Here is a 23,784-nt window from a genome sequence, read left to right on the forward strand (position 1 = left end):
GGGCAACTCCGGTCCCCGAGGGCCGGAGTCCAGTCGGCTTTTCAGGATTTTCCCAATGGCTAGGCTTGAGATCTGTTTGCATGCACGGCTTTCAATGCCCACTCATTGGGGAAATCCTGAAAACCCGACTGGATTCCGGCCCTCGAGGACTGGAGTTGCTCAGCCCTGGTTTAGGAAGAGAAGTGGACAGGAAATGTTTGGTCAGCTCAGTAACCTAGATTTCTACAGAAAACGAGTGAAATAGCAAACTTAGGTCCCGTTTTATGAGGCTTTCTTATTGCTGGCCATGTCGGAATTAGCTCTGACGCTCAGAAGAATTCTATGAGCATTGGAGCTTTTACCATTGCGTCAGGTGATAAAAAAAGCCTAATGCGTATTCATAAAAGCGGGAGAGGAGGGTTTAAGTAATAAATGTAATTCTCATTGATACTAAGAGAAATGTTCCAAAAGTAGAAAATTAAAAACATATTTGTTATGGTTAATCTGGAAATTTTGAAATGCTGATGGGCAAAAATTGATTTGGCCTGTATTTGCAAAATTGCAAAAGCCAAAAGCATGCAAATGTGCCGGGCTCTTTGAAAGGTACGAGTGCCCTGAAGGATTCTATCTCAGAAGGTGTGTTGGCCCTCATGGAATGCAGGAAATCCCAGATGAAAACCTGGACCGATGTGCATTTAAGCTGCAATGTCAATGAGACTGGACTGTATTGCATCATCTTACTTTCTTTGCCTTCTTGCATTTTATTTCTTATCTGCCCAATATTCAAAGTGATATTTGGCATCCCTTAACTGGACAGAGCCATTAAATGTACTTGCATTGTCTACTTAGTGCAGTATTCACACTGATAACCAGTTAAATAAGCAGCTAAAGCTGCCGAGCTAATTGGGCACCAGTATGAATACTGGTCAGTGCCCGGTTAGTCTGGGAAACAGCATGGGGGGGCTTATGGATCCTCACTTTCCCCTCCATGTTCCAGTCTCCCCTCCATTCCCTTCCCCCCAAAGAGAAATCAAGCCTGGGCTGAACGCCCCCCTCCAATCCCCATGAGCACACTCAGGCCTACCTGAAACTCCCTGGAGGTCTAGGTGGGTCATATGGGCAGGACTGATGCCCAGTCACTCCTGCTTGTTGTGAATCTGGCCACAATATGACTGCCCCAACCCTTAGCAGCAGTCTCATGGTACTTGGCCCAGGTTTCATTCATCTTTGGTGGGCAGGGAGGGGGCTATCAGGATCAGGGGGTTATCAGAGGGGTAGAGGCATCTAAATATACTTCTGTGGATTCCAGTTGATAGTCTGGGTATATTTAAGTGTCTCTTCATCCATCCATGGTTTCACACTCCTTGTTCTAGAGCTTCCTTTCCATTGGAGATATTTAAAAGTCTCTATCATAGCTTCCAAAACCAAATTTAATAAAGCCATAGGAAGCACCAGGGATCCCTAGATCAAAGGAATTGAAGGGAAAGTCAGTAAGGAATCGAATCGAATCTATAGTCCTATAACAAGAATGAATAGGAAGGATAGATGACCTTACAGTCCTTATCTGCTGTCTGATTGTAGGTTTTTGAGGAATGAAATTAGCTCAGTCACCAAAGGTTTTTCTTTGCCTACTTATAGATATAGGAAGGAGTTCAGACTTTGTGTGTCCTGCTTGAATTTGGGCATTAATGATCCAAAGGTTTTTTTTAAATACATGGTTGGGGAAAGAGCAGACAAAATCAATCCTCACCAGGATCCTTCCTTTGTATATGGCAGTCTTATCATTCATAAACCACTATATTAATACATCAATGTGCTTCATGTGTTCTTCCTGATTAGAAAAAAGGGCTGCGAGTTCCAGAATTCATTGTGTTGAGACGAACCAGGGCCAAGCCAGTGCCTCGCCTGTTACACTGCACTGAGATAAGAGGTGTGGAGTTCCTGACTACCGTCCCTCAGGCATATACTAAAGTAGGGTTACCGTATGGCTCCAGAAAAAGGAGGACATCCAGGTTTCAATAGAAGTAAAGCCCAGATGTCCTAATCCATTCTCCTTTTTCTGGAGCCACATGGTAACCCTTGATGTCGCATGCTGAGTGCCAACAGCATCTGCGGAGGAGCCTGAGGGCCAGGGGGGCTGGGTTCAGTTGGGACTCTGGAACAAGATTTGGACAACCATCAAGTCCATTACAAACTGTTCAGCTGAATTATCCTTTGATCTTATGATCTTGCACAAAACTGTCCTTGTGAATCGAGTCTAATTGATATCTTAACATCAAGTTCTACAAGATTGGAAATCGGCTTCTCTACTACATTAACACCTTTTGGTGGAATTCATTATGTTTATATAAGAGATATGAACAACACTCTGCAGAAAAACTTTTCCCCCTCTCTTTTAACTCAAAATGGCGTATATGTCGCCCGTTGACAATTACTTAAAAGCCACTCAATTATCTGCTTAATTGTCATCTATACTGAATTTGGCAGGTTCTGTAAAGATCTTTCTCACTGTTGGTTCTCAAAAATTTCAGTAAAAATATTGAACTAAAAATCAGTAGCGCGTAGGACAGCAAAACCTTTAACACCCTGCTTTTGTGTGCTAACTCTGCATTAAGGCCCTGACTCTGCAAGTGCCTTCAAAAGGGTAAATCACTGACAGACGCTGCTTCCAGAATCGCAGCCCTCAAGGACCCTAGGTGGCAGCAATGTAGGCCAGGGTCTTATAGGCTTACATTTCTGTCGCCTAGGGTTCTTCCTAAATCACAACCAGTGGCACATAATCTGGAGCCACCCTAGCCACACCCACTTCCAGACTTTGGCGTCACGATGTGCTGCTAGCCACCAGAGACCTAGGCGTCGGTCCTGGAGACCACATAGTGTCACATAATTTTATTTTTTTAATGAGGGTTTAATTGGATTTTAAACCCAATTAAACCAATTAAGTTAGGTGGTGATAGAGTGGCCTAACTTTTGGCAGCTGATGTAGAATCTGGTCCTAAGAACTTAACACTTCTGAGTCTGTAGCAGTCGAAGGTTAAATGACTCCCCAGGATCACAAGGGACCACAGTGGGATCTGAACCTGCTTCTCAGCCGACTCCTCCAACCCTTTTATCTTATTTCTGCTCCTCTGTATTTTGAGATTCCCCAGAGTACAAGAAGGATAACACAGGCTTAGGCCGCCACAGGTAAGGCATTCCCTCCACCTAAAGATCAGGCCCCAGCACTGAGATAGAGGAAGATAAAGAAAAGACCATGGATCTCTCCACTCTGACAGAGCCAGCTCCCTGGTGTGTCTAATTTATGGTCTAATTTGGGTTCCTTCCAACTTAATAAAGGGCCACGGCAAATTAGTGAACAGATTTAAATGAAGCGAAACAATTAGTGTGCTAAGAAGCCATCAAGAAGGTGGAGCGTTGTGTGAGGAGAGAAGCCGAAAAGGGCCTTTCCGCAGTGGAGAGGAAACCTTCGGTCATGCACCCTGACAAAGGCCATTCTGGTCCCAGTGACAAGTCCTTTCAATAAAAGCCCCTGTCAAAGAGGAGCCTTCTTTCTCTGCAGCTGCCTCTCGTGCCAGCCATCATGGCCATACGTGGGGTACAAGAGAATATGAGGTCTTTATTAATTATTGAATAATGACTCCTCCTGTGTCATGATAGATAACATTCAATCTCTTCTATAGATTCAGGCAATAGGAGCTAATCTTTGACAAAGCTGCTCTCGCCCAGTGAAAGGCTGTAATTCAAGCTGTGAGTCACCAGCACCTCTGTGTGTGCAAAATGTAGCATTTACTGAGAACGTCTGAGCTGAATACAAGCTGCCAACCTTCCCAAATGGTATCACTGCTTTCATCTTATAAACGAGTGAATACCTCAGTATTCTGCTCTAGTAAATGTAAACAAAGCTGTGTGAGCATACATGTTCCCACTGCCCACCAACCTAGCCAGCAGATCCATTCCCCCTAACTGTATCCCCACCCTGGCATCCTGTTTGTAAGCTCTTCGGAGCAGGGACTCTCTTCTTTGTGACCCGGTACAGCGCTGCGGACGACTGGTAGCAATATAGAAATAATTAATAGTAGAACTCTGCCAGCTCTAGGGCTGCTGTAAGTGTGGAAACAAGCTCTGTCCAAAAGTATACATGTGGACTTGAAGTCCTGCATCTCCACAGTTTCCAAAAGGGATTGAACCCCCTACCTTTAGCCGGGTTAGCATGAAAGCGTCAAGGACATGTGCAGTGGTACTCTAGTGGCTTTAGTCATAAATCCCATGGGGACAGACTTTGAGAACTCTGGAGGAAAGACGGGAGAGAGGGGACGTTTAAATATCTTGGTGGAATCTTGACGGAGAGTCTTTTTCAAATGAAGGAAAACTGGAAGGAGAGGGCATAGGATGAAGTTAAGAGGTGGCAGGCTCAGGAGTAATGTAAAGAAAATACTTCTTTACAGAAAGGGTGGCAGATGGGTGCAATAGTCTCCAGTGGAAGCGAAGACCGTATCTGAATTCAAGATAGCGTGGGACAGGCATGTGGGATCTCTTAAGGAGAGGAGGAGATAATGGATGGTGGGGAAGGGCAGACTGGATGGGCCATTAGGCCTTTATCTGCCTGTCATGTTTCTATGTTTACTTTGTCTGCAAATGCTTATGAGTAGACGGAGGAGGATGATTGGGACCCTAAAGGCCATGGTCTTACTCAACAGCTCAATATGTTCTCTGAAGTGGGGCCAGGTTGGATGTATAGCAGTGCTTTTCATTCTGCATTTCAACAGAGAGTAACTTTTAACATTTACAGCAAAGGTTTCTCTGGAGGAGAAATGCTGAAAATCTGTTTCTGCTGTAGCTGTAAGAAATGTCTATAAGTTCCTACTCTGGCTACATTTGGGGCCCCTGAGTTATTGCCACCTCTGAACATGGGTTCCACTGCAGCCTTCGACAAAAAGCCCTTCTCTCGTTTTCTGCTGAAATGTGGAATATAAAATCCGACCTATCCCTGGGAGTGGGGGCACAGGCGCTTGAGAGGTGTGAGGAGAGATGTCTACAAAGAAGGAGATAGCGTGGCGTGCCAATCTCATTTGCAAGGCCCTAGCACAGTTGCAGGGAAAGGCAAGCTCAGCATCCCTACTCGGTGTTACATATGTAACAGCCTCATTGAACTTGACATGCCAAATTCAGGCCATTTGTGCAAAATCTCCCTTTAATAATACTGTTTCATTTCGCTCAAATGAGACTTGAATGCATGTAAAATGGAAAAGGATATTTAAGCTCTAACATTAGGCAGATGTCTTGCCAGCGGCCGATTGAATATATGAGATTTTGAAGTGCTTAACACGTTCTTCAGTGCTCCCTCTTAGAATATGTCACCTGCTTTTCTCATCTTCAGTTGGAGAATATAAATGGAAAAAAAACAGAGCTTTTACTTTTAGGAGGCAATCTCCCATGATTAATGCAAAATAAAATGCAAGTAAGCATGGTTAGTTTGGAGGGGGAGGCTGTAGATTGGAATATTTCTGGTTCTTTCCTCCTGTCCGTCTCCATGTTCTCAAATGGCATGCCCATGCCCTAGGTGGCCCTTGCTGGAGGGGTGCTTCCTCTCACCACGCCTTATTAGCTATCAAGGGTCTCCAGAATCTGTCTTTCCTGACCACATCTGAACACGGTCCAAGCATCAGACCTTTACCAGTAAATTTCCCTAGAGGTGACAACATGATATTTGTAAGAAAAAAGCAAAAGTAGGAATGGTCCAAGAGACTTTCAACGGCAAAAAAAACACCAGGTCTAGAGATAAAATACAAATATTTATTGAGAAATCCCCAAAATAGTGCCCAAAGGGCTGTAATAGGAACAACCGTTTGTCTACATAGAAACAGAGAAGGTTTATCAAGGTTTCAAGGTTTATTCAATATTTGATTAATCGCCTATCGTAACTACTAAGCGATTTACATTTACAGAAAATACATAATAAAAAATTAACAATAATATAATAAAATATTAAAATCAATTTAAAACAAACCAGACAAATCTGGACAGGAAACATTGGGAAAGAGGGGGAAGAAATACAATTTATAATAGGAAAGGAGGGGTAAATAAGGGTAAATACACATAATGGATGGGAAAACAAAATAAATATATAGCTGACTGAAGTAAAAGGGAGTTGTACAGAGAAAGATGAAGACAGGTAAAGAACATATGGCCTTTTGTAATAGATGGTCCAAAAATATAAGAATGGTTCTCATAATATAACACATGTACATGAACATTAAAATTTGGCCCCCAAAGGTAATACTTGATGACAATATGAGAGCAAATTTTTCCTTCTAGGCTGTGTCCACCTTAAAACATCAGAAAATGGCATGAGATCTAAAAAAAAAAAAAAATAATCAAAGTGTTTCCTTATTCTGGAGGAAAACAAACAACTTTAACAGAGTAGATCTGGCAAAGCTACACATCTTTCCAAGAGACCAGTCAAATCCAAACTAGTAGATGATGCATCCATCACTGCTTTGGCCATCCCCAGTTGCTCTTGACCATGTCAGCCCTACTTTCAAAATGGCTGCCATAACATCTTGCAGCAGTCTCAAGAGATTGCCACTAGAGGTCATCATGGCAGTCATTTTGAAAGTTAAGCTTGCATATCCCTTCTGCACTGGTTTCACTCCTAGAATACCCAGGATTGTAAGATAGGCCTGAGGGGGGGCCCCTATAGGTGAGCAAGGAGGAAAAGCAATTCTTGTTTGGAAGGGAGGGGAGGGAAGAAGATAAAAAGGACAAAGTACAAATTTTCAGCTTCAACTGAAAATACATGATCAGTTTCAACTGAAACCAGGTAGAAAGGGATTTTAGGCCAGTTTCAGCACCAACTACACCCCTAGATTGCCAAGAGAGTGGGCTCCTGCAGGCGGGCAGGGGGGAAGATAACTTCTATTCAGAGGGGAGGGGAGGGGAGGAATAGATGTATAAGTGGCAAAGTACAAATGACTGGCTTCCAACAAAAATACATGGTCAGTTTTGGCTAAAACCAAAACTATGGTCATAGCATTTAAGCCAAAACTGAAACTGGGTAGAAAAGGGATTTTAAGCTATTTTTAGCACCGAAAAGAATTAGAAATGTGCTGACAAAACCTGAATTGGAAACTCCAAGAAGCTGAATTCTGTCCCAGAGAGATAGAAACAGAAATGCATTTCTTCCTATACTATGCAAAATTCAAAGTGGTTATTTTAGGAGCTCTATTCTTGTTTTGAACGTCTGAAAATTCTATCAAAAGCACCTACCATTAGGTGCCTAGCGAACTCGGTATCTAACTTAATTGTTTAATTGGTTAAATCGTCACTGTTAATTGAACAGGAGAGCCCTGAGGTCAGAAGGTACTATGAGACTGACCTGTATGAAGGAGAATACTATTTGGTATGTTAAATCTAGAACAGCAATGATGTCCGTAGCGGGAGTGAAATTGTGGAATCACCCCCTTGGCATCCTGAGGACCTGTTTTGACCGACTCAAGTTCAAGAAAATGTTCAAGACCGAACTATATGTTGAGGCCTTTTTCTAATTTCTTGTTGTAGAATTAGTAAAGGGATCTTGAATTGTGATTGTCACAAAAAATTTAGTGAAGATTGATAACTTTTCCTCTGGTTTTTGAGGTTTCCTTAGTATGTGACTGTTCTGTAATTGATGGTGTTATCCATGTAATCTGTCTTGAACTATTCTGAATGTTAACCACTTAGGTATAGGTGCTGAAGAAATTTTAGAAATTAAAAAAAAAATAAATTAATAAATTAAAAACCAATTTTAAAAGATTAATTTGGCAGTTGGTGCGTAACTCATCTACACCGAGATGCCTGGTTAGGAGCAGAGTTTGGGCATGGGTTGAGTTAGGCACCAGTAAGCGTCTATTTTAGGCCAACAAAGCCCGAACTTAATATACCAGCACCTAGGTTGATTTTGGCATTGCTAGGCACGATTCTGGTACTGGACAGACTGGCATATGTGGTGATTTGGTGTAGGATAGGCTGGGGAGGCCATCAATGGGAAATTCCACTAACTTGGAACATGAGGACGTTACTGGCCAGACTTTATGGTAGATATCCTGCAAACGGGATGGTTGGATAGGCTGGAGTGAACTTGGACGGAACCTAAGACAATACCAGGTGGACTTTACAGTCTATGACCCAGAAATAGCAAAGAAGAGACAAGTTAATTTAATCGTGTATTTGTAATGGACCGTTCAGGTCATTTACTATGTTGCTATGGAATTCTAGAAATGGCGTCTAACTCTGAATGACCCGCAGTAGGTAGTGCTTTGCTAGACACCTTTATTTATTTATTCAATTTTCTGTACTGTTCTCCCTGGGGAGCTCAGAACTGTTTACATGAATTTTTTCAGGTTCTCGAGCAGTTTTCCCTGTCTGTCCTGGAGGGCTCACAATCTATCTAATAGACCTGGGGCAACGGGGGGATTAAGTGAAGCTCAGTTTTACAAAGGAAGGACATGGGCATCTCACGCTGCTGGACATCCATATTGCAAGGGGGCGTGGTCTGGATGTGTTTGGGGCAGAACTAGAGAAGGGCCAGAATACGGATAGGGACGTCCGTGTTTTGACCTGGTACTTGTAACGTGCAGGTTGCTGAAGGGTGCTCTGATTGAGCAGACACCTCTTTAACCCCCCACTCATTCCTGTGCCCCTCCTTCTCCCTGACAGTGAAAACGGTAAGGGATACTGGGCTCTAAGACAGCTTCAGGTATTATGGACATTCTTAACGGAGCAGATCTGAGTGGACTGAAATTGTGAGTCCTACTGTACTTCAATATATAAGACACCTTAAGCCTGAGGGGTGTTGAATTGTTGTATATTCAGGTGCAGTAGGGCATTTTTCTGCTACTGGAGGGCTCACTTAGAATAAAATAAAATAAAAAAAATCACAAGCATGTGAACTGTGATCTGAACTGGGTTCCCTGTTTCTCAAACCACTGCTCTAACCTTTAAACTGCCTCTCTCCTCTGCGCGGACTTCAGTGTGGCCATTTTATACGACACAATAACCTCCAAGTGCACTTCTCCCTCTGAATTCGCGAGGGTTAGGGGCAGAGCCGGCCCGCGAATATGGAAAATCGCAAATACCCACCCCCGCCTCCCTCCCTCCTGCATCCCGGACCTCCCAAGACCTTACCTGGTGGTCTAGCGGTGACGCAGGGCAGGAGCGAACTTCTTACGCAGAGCCGTCAACAAAAATGGCTGCCGTGAGTTCCCATTGTAGTCTCGTGAGACCACGGGAACTCATGGCCGCCATTTGTATTGATGGCTCTGCACGGGGCAGGAGCGTAGGAAGATCGCTGCTGCTCCACGTCACCGCTAGACCACCAGGTAAGGTCTGGGGAGGTCTGGGACGCAGGAGGGAGGCAGGGATGGATCAGAGGCAACCTTTAAAAATTAGGAGGAAAAAAATTGTGAATAACTAAATTCGCAAGTGCTAAACCCGCAAATTCAGAGGGAGAAGTGTATGTCCCTGTTTCACTTTTAATGAACCTCAGCGACACCACTCAAAGCTCAAGCTTTGTCATTGCTTCAAGCTTCATGTGCCAAATTGTCATCGCTTCTCCTCTCATAGATATCTTAAATTGAATGTAATATTATGTAAATTTGATATGACTTAACTCTTTGGGATAGGTTACAGCCGACATGTTTCACCTATGCTTTTTCAAGGCTTTAGAAATCATCCCTTTTTAAATCAAAGCTCAATCTTCATATGCGGTATCCAGAAAAAGATGTGTATATTTATTTATATTTTCTACCAGCATCCTCTTTAAATCGAAAATGGCGGATAGACCTCTTTAAACTTGCGGAGTATCAGCTGGTTCTGACCTTCAAATGTCTTTGGCACTTTTCCTTCTGGGCGTGGCATAATTTTGATGTCACAGCTCAGCTGAAACCGGCGTTTACTATAAAAACAGAACAAAGGACAGTAACGCCGCCATTAAACTTAAGACATGCGAGAGGAAAGCGTGAAGCGTGAAGCAATGATAAAGCTTGAGCTTTCAGTGGTGTTGCTGAGGTTCATTAGAAGTGAAATAGGGACATGCTTACAGGATGCTGCAATAGTTATCTGACATACTTGGAGGTTATTGTGACTTAATATATATCCCTTTATGAACATTTGAGCCTGGTTGGAAACCTATTTTAGAAGACAGACATTCCTTGTTGACACACAGACATCCATGTCCTTTGTTTTGTCATGTTTCGGTCAAAATGTTACGGCCATAATTTTGGTTTCAGCCAAAATTGGCCATGTGCTTTTGGTGGAATCTAGAGATTTATGCGTGGTCCTTTTTATATCTCTCCCTCTCCTCTGAACAGGACAGCTGTCATAGAGGCCATTTGTGACGTTCTAAGTGGGACATCCTTTCTAAAAGGCCTCTCAAAGGTGGCATATTTAGTTCATTAAACTCTGGAGAGCTCAGGTTCTGCAGCACTTGTCTGCCACCTTTTGCAGAGTCTGGTTTCAGCAACGTCTCCACATTCGCCGGTGGAGACTGATTGAAGACGCTCCTTGTGTGCACTGGGGCTCTGGGATCTTTCATTAATATTTGGGGTGGCCCCAGAGAGCAAATAGGCAGTTGTACTGGATAGCAGGTAGTGACAGAGGGTGTCTTTGTACATAGAAAACCCTTGTGATCTTTTTTTTGTACTCGTACTGTCTTTTATAACTAATTTAAAGGCAAGGGGAGAGATTGTGATGTGTTGGTGGGCATGATGTATAGAGATGCCACTCTAGCATGTCTCCCTGCATCGTTGCCACCCCAGAGACACCACCGGGCTGTTGGCCTCCCATTCCCCACCCTAACTGACTGATCATCTGGTCCTGAGGAGAACCCCTGCTCTACACAACCCTCCTCCCACCTTCACAACTAAAGTATAATTCCAAACAGGTGCCGATGAGGCCTAGTCCCACCACAGCCTTCTCCTGTAGCCTCCGATATCACAGTGACCAGCTGAATCCTGTCAGATGCCTGCAGCACTGATGAATCCCTTGTCTTGGCTCTGCGAGGCTGGCCTTGCAGGGAGGCCAGAACTGATTTGAGTAAGAAGCCAGGTCTCAGCCTCAGGCCACTGTTTCCTAGTTTTGATTGTGTTCATTCAGGCCTAGCTATTTTTTTCTGTCCACTACTCTGCAGAAAGACCTTCTACTTCTTCACCTGAAAGCCCGAAGTCAATGGGACCTTGAGCCCCTCCACTGACTTCCTTAACTGCACCTTTTCCATTGTCTCTCACGCTTTCCTTTCTGTTTTCCCCTTTTGCTCCCCTCCCCCTCCCTGTGTCAGAGTGACATCTCAGAGCTGAGCAGTTTAATTTGCCCTGTGGCCCTTGCTGACACTGTGGATATGCACAGCAAGTTAAATTCCCACCCGATCAATAAAGCAGAGGCAGTGCATCCCAGCGTTCGATATTTTTTATCTGTCTTCAGCCCAGTCCTGCTGATGACAACCTCTCACTGGCAAAGACACTCAAGGGCATTAAGCTTTCACCAGAGCAGCTTTTTCCCTACTCCTGCGGCTGTCTTTTCCAAATTTGCATTAAAAAATATTCAGATGCCAAAAAAAAAGTTCAGAAAGTTGGCCTTTCCTTAATAATGCTTTTATGATTTATGTTAGTTTTTAATGGAAAAAATTTGCGAATTAATTGACTTCTGGGGTTGGCCAATTAGCAGTGTAATTGAGCGTATGATAAATTTCTGTCCCCTCTCTGCTTCCTCTGTTTTCTCTCTGGGCTTGCAAGAGGCTGGGGGAGGGGCAGGGTAGTAGCACAGATGGTATCTTTAAGGGATGACCAGAACTGAAATTCTTGTTCATGGAGAGGGTGGTGGATGCCTGGAATGCCTTCCCGAGGGAGGTGGTGGAGAGGAAACGGTGATGGAATTCAAAAAAGCATGGGATGAACACAGAGGATCTCTAATTAGAAAACGAAGGATATAAATTAAAGAACTAAGGCCGGTATTGGACAGACTTATACGGTTTGTGTCCCATATGTGGTGATTTGGTGTAGGATGGGCTGGGGTGGGCATCAATGGGAATTCCACTAACATGGAACAGACTTTACGGTAGATGTCCTGCAAACAACGGGATGGTTGGATAGGCTGAAGTGAGTTTGGATGGCAACTGAAGCATTTGGAACCTAGGACAATACCAGACTTTACAGTCTACGGCCCAGAAATATCTAAGGAGAGCCAAGTCAATTGAATCATGTATTTTTAATGAGAATAAGTAATGGGCAGACTGGATGGACCGTTCAGGTCTTTACTATGTTACTATGAAATCAGTCAGTAAAGGTTTTCTCTAGCAGCCTTGCCAGTAGAAATCTAAGGCTTGTAGGTCACAGTATCAAGGGCCACACTGTACTTTCTATGTCGGACAACCTGTGCCGTGAGGACCCATGAGATCTGGTTTTGAAAGCCTGAGGATAAGGACAGCTTAATCAAGTCCATCTAGGGTTATCAAACGTCCAGATTTCTCCAGACATGCCCTTCTTTTGAGAACATGCTCGAGGGTCCAGAAGGCTTTTTAAAATCCGCAAACGTGCGGACGCAACATGGTGACATTATCGCGTCACATCTGCGCATGTGTGGATGCCGTCCCGACGTACGAACAGATTAAGGGGGTGGGGCTGGGGGGTGGCCATGGGTAATCCTAAGTCCTTCACTACTTCTTGAGGTAAGTCAGTAGACTGAAAAAGTCTTCCTTAGATGAGAACAAATTGTACAATAAAGGACAACAACCAAGCAGTTGGTGATACCCTTTTAATGGACTAACTTAATGTGTCTTTGACAAGTTTCAAGATTTAACCCCTCTTCATTAGGCCAGTGAAGACATAAAGCTCTTGTACTGGAAATAAATAGTATGAATTGTCAGGGCCTTAGCTTGCCTCCATATGCTAATACAACTTTGTTTCCTGGTGAGTGGAAGGAAGCTGATCCATGCAAAGACATTGGAACGAGGATGTAATATGCCGATGCAACAAGAAGCTTCCCCCAATCGGCCTGAAAACAGGGCTTAGGGGATTTGCTTCTTCCACTTTCCTGATCATATGAGAGACTTGGGGAGGTTAAGCCTCCCCAGCCCCAAGCACTAACCTCCCCGCCCAGCCCAAATAGGAAAAGCCCCCTTCCTTCCCAGCCACCGTCTTCCTGACTCTGGAGGCAGCAAAGAAAACTAAATCATGTACAGAGCCAGAGCCCTGTGCTTGCTGCTGCCAGCTATGCTTGTCTTCCTCCTCCTCCCCCCACCCCCGTGATGCAATTTCCTGTTTCGGGGAGGAAGGAGACGAGCAGAGCTGGCAGCAGTGCGCACAGGGCTCTGGCCCCTTGCATGATTTAATTTTCTTTGTAGCTTCTGTAGTTGAGGAGACAACATCAGGGAGGGGAAATCACTCTTCATGCCGTGGACTCAGGCAGGCAGTGGTCTAGCGGAGGTATCAGTGAGTCGGTAAAGGCAGGGTAGGAGGAGGCAGGGAAAGAGATGGGGTGATTATAGGGTGAGGGGATGAATTGGGGACTCATAGGAGGTAAGAGAGAAGGACTATTGGAGTGGGGAGAGAGACAGAGGGGCAACACACCACAACACACCTACTCTACCTCACCCCATATTGCCACTCGCCAGCTCCACTTTATCCTCCTCAAACATCTGAGTCACTCATCGCCTGTGTTCATGACCTTTCCACTGAAGATATTCAGATTGTAACCCATAGGTGTTGCTATAGGATGGCAAGGACTGCCAAGATTAAGACATTGGATCACGCCTGAGGTTACCCAACCCCTGCCTGATCGAATGAGGTGTAATCCAGTTCTGTGCCTGGTTTCAGCATAGTGGTGCCAGCCTGTCAGCCGTGCAAAATTCCTGGCACAGGATGAGTGTGGCATACATTTCCAGTAGCAGAAAGGAGATGAGCGCTAGAGCAAGATTGCTGTCCTCCTAAGTCCGGAACTTGTGGGCAGCACTGGCTGACGATTACAAACATTGCTTGCAAACTTCTCCTTGTCTTTGAAATCTGGCTTTCTGTGAAGCCTTTATTCCTTTTGGACACTGTGTTTCCCCGAAAATAAGACACTATCTTATATTAATTTTGGATCCAAAGAGTGCACTAGGCTTATTTTGGGGGATGTCTTACTTTTTTTGTGTACAACGATCATCTCTCACCCATCCCCTTGTCCAGTACCTTTCTAACCCTCCCTCCATTCCCCTTCTCACCCCTCCGTGCAGCAGAACCCCAAAAGCAATTTCATTGTGTTACGTTAGATCTAATCTAATCTAACCATTGTTCTTGGATGCCACATCTTCCCTATAAAATAAACAAATTACAGATCATTCTTAAACAAACTGAATTTCAGATGTCATAACATTTAATATGAAGCCATTCCCCCCTGTGTGGCGTAATCCCTTACAACCCCGCCAAACCATCCCCCTGTGCATCTATCCATCTCTCCCTCCCATCCACCTGTGCAGCAGAACCCTGACGACCCTCCCACCACAAGGCCGGCATACTGTTCCAAACAGTGGCGGCGGCAGCACTGAACAGGCTGCTTCGGGGCCTTCCCTGTGTTGCGTCACTGATGACATCATCAGTGACGCTGTGCGGGATGGGAAGGAGGGATGGAAAGATGCTGCACAAGGGGGTGGGTGAGAGGGGGAAGAAAGATGCTGCACTTGGGAGGGGGGCGCCGGCGAATCGGGGCGTGTCAGGGACATTCGAAAGGGGCTTCGGGGGTCGATCCAACTAGGGCTTATTTTCGGGGAAACAGGGTAGTATGTGTCAAGTTAGGAGAAAAACTTGGGAGATGTGGCAGTATATAAGACACCATATTCAATTCAATTAAAAACTTGTACTGTAATCCGTTCTGAGCTCTTTGGGCCCGATAGACTGAAGGGATTCCTAGCAGTCTACCGTCAGGAGATCGTAAGATGCAGGGAACACCCTCGGCCTTCATTAACATCTGTAATAAGAAAGGGTCTGGTTGTGTAAAGCCTGACATGTAAGAATAATAATTTGGAATTTCACTTGCCATGCAATAGGCAGCCCTATAATAGAAACATAGAAACATAGAAACATGACGGCAGAAAAGGGCTATAGCCCATCAAGTCTGCCCACTCTACTGACCCACCCCATTAAGTCTGAGTACTAATGACCTAGTTCCTTAACTCGACTCTCGTAAGGATCCTACTAGGGCATCCCATTTATTCTTAAAGTCAATAACGCTGGTGGCCTTGATCACCTGCTCTGGAAGCTTGTTCCAGTGATCTACAACCCTTTCTGTGAAGAAATACTTCCTTATGTCACTATCGAATTTCCCTCCTCTGAGTTTGAATGGATGTCCCCTTGTGACCGAGGGTCCCCTGAGAAAGAAGATGTCTTCTTCCACCTCGACACGTCCCGTGATGTATTTAAATGTCTCAATCATGTCCCCCCTCTCCCTGCGCTCCTCTAGAGTGTAGAGCTGCAATTTGTTTAGTCTTTCTTCGTACGAGAGACCCTTGAGCCCCGAGATCATCCTAGTGGCCATCCGCTGAACCGACTCAACTCTAAGCACGTCTTTATGGTAATGTGGCCTCCAGAATTTAAATAACTTCTTCCTTGTTCACGGAAGATGCCATTAGTTAGCGACTGGTTGTGACATTTTTAATCATTGCAAGTTTGCATGAAATAATTGAGAAGTGAGTTACAGGAAACGAAATTCACTAGAAGTCACAATTATAGCCATGCGTGACAATCAGCAGGGGCAAAAGACATTTCAAGCAGCGAAACTTCTGTCTTTGCCTTCACTTCTTACCCTGTGTTAGCAGAGTCTGAGAGCAGCCGAGATTCCAACTACACTCCGTGTTAGCTCTGGGTGACGAGTGAAGGCAGGAAAAAAACTGTAAACCACTTATTAATTTCTATTCCGCATATCCTACAATTCTGTGCGGATTAAAAATTATTCAGGTACTCAAGCATTGTTCCCTAACTGTCCCGGCAGGCTCCCTATCTAATGTACCTGGGGCAATGGGGATTAAGTGACTTGCCCAGGGTCACAAGGAGCGGTGTGGGATTTGAACCCATGACCTCGGGGTGCCAAGGCCGAACCTCTAACCACTGCACCACACACTCCCACGAGTCAAAGACACCGGGAAAAATTCTAAAGATAGGCTCATAATTGAAAAAAATAAAAATTAATCATCTTAGGCCTGATTGTACAAAAGATAGGTACCTATCGCATGGCGCCTAGCAGTGCCGAACTCCAAAGTAGGTGTGGAGAAGGACTTAGGTGCTGTTAGGGCTTACCATATAGATTCAAATATAAGTCGAAACCCCCATCCCCCCCCCCCAAAAAAAGGAGGAAAAAATGGTTGACTTGAATATAAGACTGGGGCTTAATATTCAAGTGCCATGCCCTGCAAGGATCTGCACCCAGTGTCCCCTCTCTCATGCCCTCCCTTGCCAGGCTCTGCACCCAGGCCTTCCCTCCCTGCCAGGCTCTGAACCTACTTTTTATTCTCCCACCAAGTCAGTAAATAGTTCAACTCTTAACCATTCCCAGAAGGGCTGCTCTTTCACGAACCGTGGCCACGCTTTGAGCGTGGCTTGGGGTACCCTATAAATGTTCCTCCTAGCATGATAATGAAGCATTTCCAGGTGAGGCGGTGTCTCCTCCGTGCTTCGGTCCACCAGGTTTCCCGAGCAGGTGCTAACCATGTCAGAAGCCGATGAAGGGGAAACAATTTATGATGGAGGGAGTCTGTTTATTATCTAGCAAATTTCATCCCAATGTTGATGCTATGGAATTTATCCTCTTTCAGCCTGGCCCTGATTTGTGTCCCTTTCCCTTGGCAGCGCAGATTAATCATAAAGAGAAAGAGGCGAAAGCCCACACTCCGTCATGGAGTGACAACAGTAACAGCCCCAGACACTTTATCCACTGCTTAGCCGATTAAGATTGAAAATGAAAAATATGACCTCCTGTGGCAACCTTCCTCCCCCCCCTACTCCACTTTAAACTATGTGACCTAGAGTAGGGGGGAAGGATGCTATATGATGTGATATTTTTAATAATCAATGCCAAATATCTTCAGGCTCTGTTTTCTCTGTACCGTGGCACAACACGTCTCCACTACCAGACTCCATCTGCCTAACAATCTCAACCATTGCTGCTTTCACAGGACCAAATGCCCTTAGAACTAGTTATTCAGGAAGAATCCCAAATGTTTCTAACTACTGTGCATTCCCTAGGGTCGCAATGTCCAAAAAAATGCAAGCAGGAATTCAAGTTAACTTTTAGGGGTGGAGTTTCGTTTCGTTGTATTCTTTTTAGAAACCACCTATCATGTGGCTTTCAAAATGGCGTAGAGAACAAAAAAGAAGAAACAAAGCCTCGAACTAAAGGATACAAGTCTTTTATTGGAATTAAGCCACTGAAATATGTAAAAACAAACGAAGTCCCAACTAGGACCCAGCTTCGGCAACTACGTCGCCTTCTTCAGGGGACAATATCAACCGTGTTGGCGTCTCTGCTTCACGAATGAGGCGCCTCATTGGGGGTTGCGACATCTCCAGTGCCTCTTTTTGCGGTTCTTTTCAAAATGGTGTGACACTAACACTGAGACCCTTATACGCTTGAGTGTGATAAAACTCTTGAGTAAGCCAATAACAAATGGTTATGCCACACTCAAGGGAATAAGGGTCTTAGAGTTGGTGTCATGCCATTTTGAAAGCCGTGTTTGACACAGCACAATTAAAACTAATTTTAGTTTGTATACACTCTGCCTCAGATTCTCTAAATGGCGCCAGCGTTTTAGGCTCTGGTAGGGGCCCAAACTCAGTGAAAAAACACAGTTGAAACAACGCTTTTAACTGAGTTTCAAGGTACCTACTGGCGCCTAAAAATCAGCGTTGGAAATGTGCCTCCATAGACATTTTAGGCCACCAAACGCCACTGTGGGCGTGGCTAAAGACGGAAGTGGCATTAGGTGGCTTAAAGCACCTACAGAGACGCAATTCACTTCATGGGTAGGCGTCGGAAATGTAGGCCAGGAAAACCCTGCTGGAGGCCCGATTCTATACCCAGTGCCGTCACATAGAAACATGACGGCAGATAAAGGCCGAATGGCCCATCCAGTCTGCCCATCCACAGCATAAAGAAGGGCATAGCAACCAGAACACGGGAAGTCATCATGCCTTTGTATCGAGCGATGGTACGTCCACATCTGGAGTACTGCGTTCAGTATTGGTCGCCGCACCTCAAGAAGGACATGGCGGTGCTTGAGAGAGTCCAAAGGAGAGCAACGAAATTGGTAAGAGGGCTGGAACACTGCTCATATGCCGAGAGGCTGGATAGGCTGGGGCTCTTCTCTCTGGAGAAAAGGAGGCTCAGGGGAGATATGATAGAGACTTTCAAGATCATGAGGGGCATAGAGAGGGTGGATAGGGACAGATTCTTCAGACTGAAGGGGACAACAAGTACGAGGGGGCATTCGGAGAAACTGAAGGGAGACAGGTTCAAAACAAACGCAAGGAAGTTTTTTTTCACCCAAAGGGTAGTGGACACTTGGAATGCGCTACCGGAGGAAGTGATCAGACAGAATACGGTACAAGGATTCAAACAGGGATTGGATGGATTCCTGAGGGATAAAGGGATCGTGGGATACTGAGGGAGGAGCTGGGAGGTAACACAAGTATAGGAAGTAAATCAGGTAATGAGTATAAACTAACCTGGTCGTGCATGTGCAAGACCGGAGGGCTAGGACTTCGATAGGAAGGCAGGACTTAAATGGGAAACCAAGGTGGCAAGGGAGCCCCTTCTGATGATTCAGACAGGTCTTGACCTGTTTTGGGCCGCCGCGGGAGCGGACTGCTGGGCGGGATGGACCTGTGGTCTGACCCGGCGGAGGCACTGCTTATGTTCTTATGTTCTTAACCATTATCTCTTCCTCTCTCTTAAGAGATCCCACATTCCTATCCCATGCTTTCCTGAATTCAGACATAGTCTCTGTCTCCACCACCTCTTCTAGGAGACTGTTCCACACATCTACCATCTTTTCAGTAAAAAAGTATTTCCTTAGATTACTCCTGAGCCTATCACCTCTTAACTTCATCCTATGCCCTCTCATTCCAGAGCTTCGTTTCAAATGGAAGAGACTCGACTCAAGCACATTTACATTACATAGGTATTTAAACATCTCTCAAGAAAAATTATAGAGTAATAGAATAACCTCAACAATCAATCTGCAAAAATATTACTCGCCAGAGATGGGCTACACCCCCCCTCCCCCCGATAAACATTTCAAAACAAAGTGGAGAAAAAGCCTCAAAATTTTCATAAACTGCAGCAGCAGATTTAAACATCTCTATCATATCTCCCCTCTCCCGCCTTTCCTCCAAAGTATACAGATTGAGATCTTTAAGTCTGTCTCCTTACATCTTATGATGAAGACCACACACCATTTTAGCAGCGTCCCTCTGGACAGACTCCATCCTTCTTATATCTTTTTGAAGGTTTGGCCTCCAGAATTGTACACAATATTCTAAATGAGGTCTCACCAAAATCTTATACAGAAGCATCAATACCTCCTTTTTCCTACTGGCCGTACCTCTCCCTATGCAACCTAGCATCCTTCTAGCTTTTGCAATCACCTTTTCAACGTGCTTGACATGCGATTTGTGGCTACTTTTAAGGTGGCTGCTGACGACAGCGCTGGCTATAGAATTTGGGCCTCTGGGTTTCCTGAAGAAGCTTTGGCGAAATATGGCCATGTTGAAGCCTGATAACCTGCTTTGAAGTCATTATGCTCTTTAGTAGACAGTGATTGTTTATTGAAAGCTTCTATACCGCTACTAATGACTGGGGGGTCAATTCAGAGTGGTTTACATGAGCTTCTATAGCGGTGTTACAATGCTTGAGCTTCAGCAATGGCCTTACGATGCCTTGGTTGCGGTTTACGTATGTGTTTTTATGTAGATGTTGCAATACTTGAGCTATGATTTATGAGCTTCTATAATGTTACCCTATATCTGCAATTATCATACATATTTATACCTTAATTCATTTCCTTTATGTACGTGCATTCATATTGCTATTAAAATGTTTGGAAATTTGCAATGCTACGAAGCTAAATATAATCAGCATATGGGAGACTCCGTAGTGTTATTTCTCTACTGATTTACTGTCCTTTTTCAGTAAAACAGACTTGACATAAAATCTCTTTTTATCAATGTATCGTTGCTGAGTGTGAAAACGTGAAAATTATAGCTATAATACCAAGAAATTTGCTCCATTAAGCAAAAATGATAGCAAATTTTCAGAAAACCTGAACTTGATGTACTAATCAGTGGCTTTGAGCAACCCCAGGATGGGCTTTAAAAAGATTTATAAAAACTATTTTCCGTCATGGGAAAAACTTCAATTTGCCCAGTTTTTCCAGCTTTAGGTTTCCTTGAACAACCCTACCAATCGCAGGGCAAGTAGTGGCTTCTCCTATGTCTATCTCAATAACAGACTATGGACTTTTCCTTCTGGAACTTGTCCAAACTTTTTTGAAACCCAGATACACTAATCCCTGTTAGCACATCCTTCGACAATGAGTTCCAGAGCTTATCTATTCATTAATCCCCCTTTTACAAAGCTGTGGGAACGGTTGCCATGCGACAAACACTCATACGCCCATTAAATCCCTACGGATGTTGAAGCGATGACTGCAGCAGAGCCTTAAGTGGAAAAAAAAAAGGTCTTCCTATTTGTTTTTAAAGCATTTCCTGGTCACTTCATTGAGTGTTCCCTAGTCTTTATACTTTTCCAAAGAGTAAAAAATGATTCACCTTTACCCATTCTCCACCACTTAGGATTTGTAGACATCAGTCTTATCTCCCCTCAGTCATCTCTTTTCCAAGCTGAAGAGCCCTAACCTCTTTAGTCTTTCCTCATACCAGAGGAGTTCCATCCCCTTTATCATCTCAGTCACTCTTCTTGGAACCTTTTCTAGTGCCGCTATATCTTTTTGAGATAAGGAGACCAGAACTGAACGCAGTACTCAAAGTTAGGTTGCACCATTGAACGATAAAGAGGCATTATGACATTCTTAAGGCTCCTTTTACAAAGGTGCATTAGGGCCTTAACGCACAGAATAGCGCGTGCTAAATTGTCGCACGCGCTAGCTGCTACCGCCTCCTTTTAAGCAGGCGGTAATTTTTCGGCTAGCGCGCACTATAGTTTCAAGTTTCAAGTTTTATTTATATTTGATTAATCGCTTAATTAGATTATTTCAAAGCAAATTACAGTTTGTAAGTAAACACAATATTGAAACAGTAAATAACATAAAATATTAAAAATTTAACAATTTATACATTAAGTTTTAAGAAAAAAACATAATAGTAAAATATAAAATTACAAATTAAATGTTATAAGGTACAAAGATCATAAAAATTGCAGAAATTTTAGTTTAAAAATTATATACTAAAATAAGAATTCAATAATATAACGGATCTTGACATATAAAAAGAGCACATGGATAATTTTAAATATTAAAAGCGTCTTTAAATAAAAAGCATTTTAAATTCTTTTTAAAATCGTTTAGGTTATTTATTTCTCTTAAGTGTAAAGGTAAAGAGTTCCAGAGTTGAGGTGCTACTACAGAAAACATATCCTGACGACGGGTTCCAATGATTTTTAACGAAGGAATAGTTAGAAGTTTGTGGTTGTTTGATCGCAAAGAATGTGAAGAATTATAGGGGATAAGAAGTTTGTTTATGAATTGGGGTTCATTGGTGTCTAAGGTTTTGAAAGTTAACAATAGAATTTTATAGGTAATCCGATGATTAATAGGGAGCCAGTGTGATTTAATTAATCTTATGCCGTTAGCACACCTTAGTAAAAGGAGCCCTAAGTCTTGTTTACCATCCCTTTTCTAATAATTCCTAGTATCCTGTTTGCTTTTTTTGGCCACCGCTGCATATTGGGCAGAATATTTCAGCGTATTGTCTATAGTAACACCTAGATCTTTTTCCTGAATACTAACTCCAAAGGTAGACCCTAGATAAGGAAACTATGATTTGGGTTATGCATCACTTTGCATTTGTCCACATTAAGTCTTCCAATTTCCTTAGGTCTTCTTGCAATTTTTCACAGTCCACATAACTTTGAATAGTTTAGTGTCATTTGCAAATGTAGTCACCTCACTTGTCATTCCAATTTCTAGGTCAGTGGTTCCCAACCCTGTCCTGGAGGACCACCAGCCAGTCAGGTTTTTGGAATAACCCTAATGAATATGCATGAGAGAGATTTGCATATAATGAAGGTGACAGGCATGCAAATCTTCCCCATATTCATTAGGGCTATCCTGAAAACCTGACTGGCTGATGGTCCCAGTACTGATCCCTATGGCACTCCACTATTCACCTTCCTCCATTTAGAAAAGTGGCCATATGACCCTACCTTCTGTTTTCTGTCTAATAACCAATTCCAGGACCTGTGCAGTAACCTCTATCTATACCCCTCTATCCCCTTTTCCAGCAGGAAATTGTCCAATCCTTTCTTAAACCCCAGTACCGTAACTCTGCCCTATTACGCCCTCTGGAAGCACATTCCAGGTGTCCACCACACGTTGGGTAAAGAAGAACTTCCTAGCATTCGTTTTGAATCTGTCCCCTTTCAACTTTTCTAAATGCCCTCTTGTTCTTTTATTTTTTGAAAGTTTGAAGAATCTGTCCCACTCTACTAAGAACATAAGAAGTTGCCTCCAATGGGTCAGACCAAAGGTCCATCGTGCCCAGCGGTCCGCTCCCACGACAGCCCATCAGGCCCATGACCTGTAAAGTGGTTTCTGACTATTCCTATAACCTACCTCTACTTCTATCTGTACCCCTCAATCCCCTTATCCTTTAGGAACCTATCCAGACCTTCCTTGAACCCCTGTAACGTGCTCAGGCCTATCACAACCTCCAGGAGCGCGTTCCATGTGTCCACCACCCTCTGAGTAAAAAAGAACTTCCTAGCATCTGTTCTAAACTCTGTACTCTCTCTCTCTCTAAACTCTGTACTCTGTACTCTCCCTATGCCCTTCATGATCTTGTAAGTATCTATCATATCCTCTCTAAGTCTCCTCTTCTCCAGGGAAAAGAGTCCCAGTTTCTCCAATCTCTTAGCATATGAAAGGTTTTCCATCACTTTTATCAGACGTGTCGCTCTCCTCTGAAGGTTGCAGACATGGCCTTTTTTTTTTTTTTTTTTAGAGGACTGTCCAGGTGCCCAGAAGAACTTTCCAAACCCAGCAGTTGGTCCGGGCTTTGGAAAGCCCTGCCGTGTCTAGAGGTTCTCTGAGCATGCACGGAGGCTCTCCAGACCAGTCAGAAAAAAAGAGATGAAGCTGTGTGGGGGCAGGTCTGAGGGGCGGAGCTGGAGGCAGAATGAGGCTGGGCCTTGTGTCCGGGGTTTTACCATTTCAAATATGGCAACCCTAGGTATAAAGCAGCTTCGGGAAATTATCTGGGTACTGCCAGTATTCAATTATGCTAACATGCGCAGGACAGTGAATTTTGGCAGTCTCTGGATAAATTCCAGATCCATCCTGGCTCAGCCCCTGGACTATCCTAATTGTTCAGCAACATTTTCCAGATAATGCCTTTGAAAATCAGTGGCTGAAGCGGTACTTCTCCTGCTAGGAACTGCTGCTGCCTGTATGTTCCATTGACTATTGAGGTCTGTATATTTATCACATGATTTCATATGTTGTACTATCCCTAGCATATAACTTTTCAAATGTGCGAACCTAGTTTTAGAAAAGTTATTGGTTTTGTCTTTTGT

General features: G+C 43.9%; 1 protein-coding gene across 1 annotated transcript in view; it reads left to right on the forward strand.

Annotated features, from left to right (window-relative positions):
• Window positions 1-23,784, forward strand: part of RNF220 (ring finger protein 220) — a 586,572-nt gene that overhangs the window by 303,926 nt on the left and 258,862 nt on the right. The gene's annotated exons all lie outside the window — the stretch shown is intronic.

Source organism: Geotrypetes seraphini, chromosome 12 (genome assembly GCF_902459505.1).
Source record: "Geotrypetes seraphini chromosome 12, aGeoSer1.1, whole genome shotgun sequence".
Taxonomy (NCBI): Eukaryota; Metazoa; Chordata; class Amphibia; order Gymnophiona; family Dermophiidae; genus Geotrypetes; species Geotrypetes seraphini.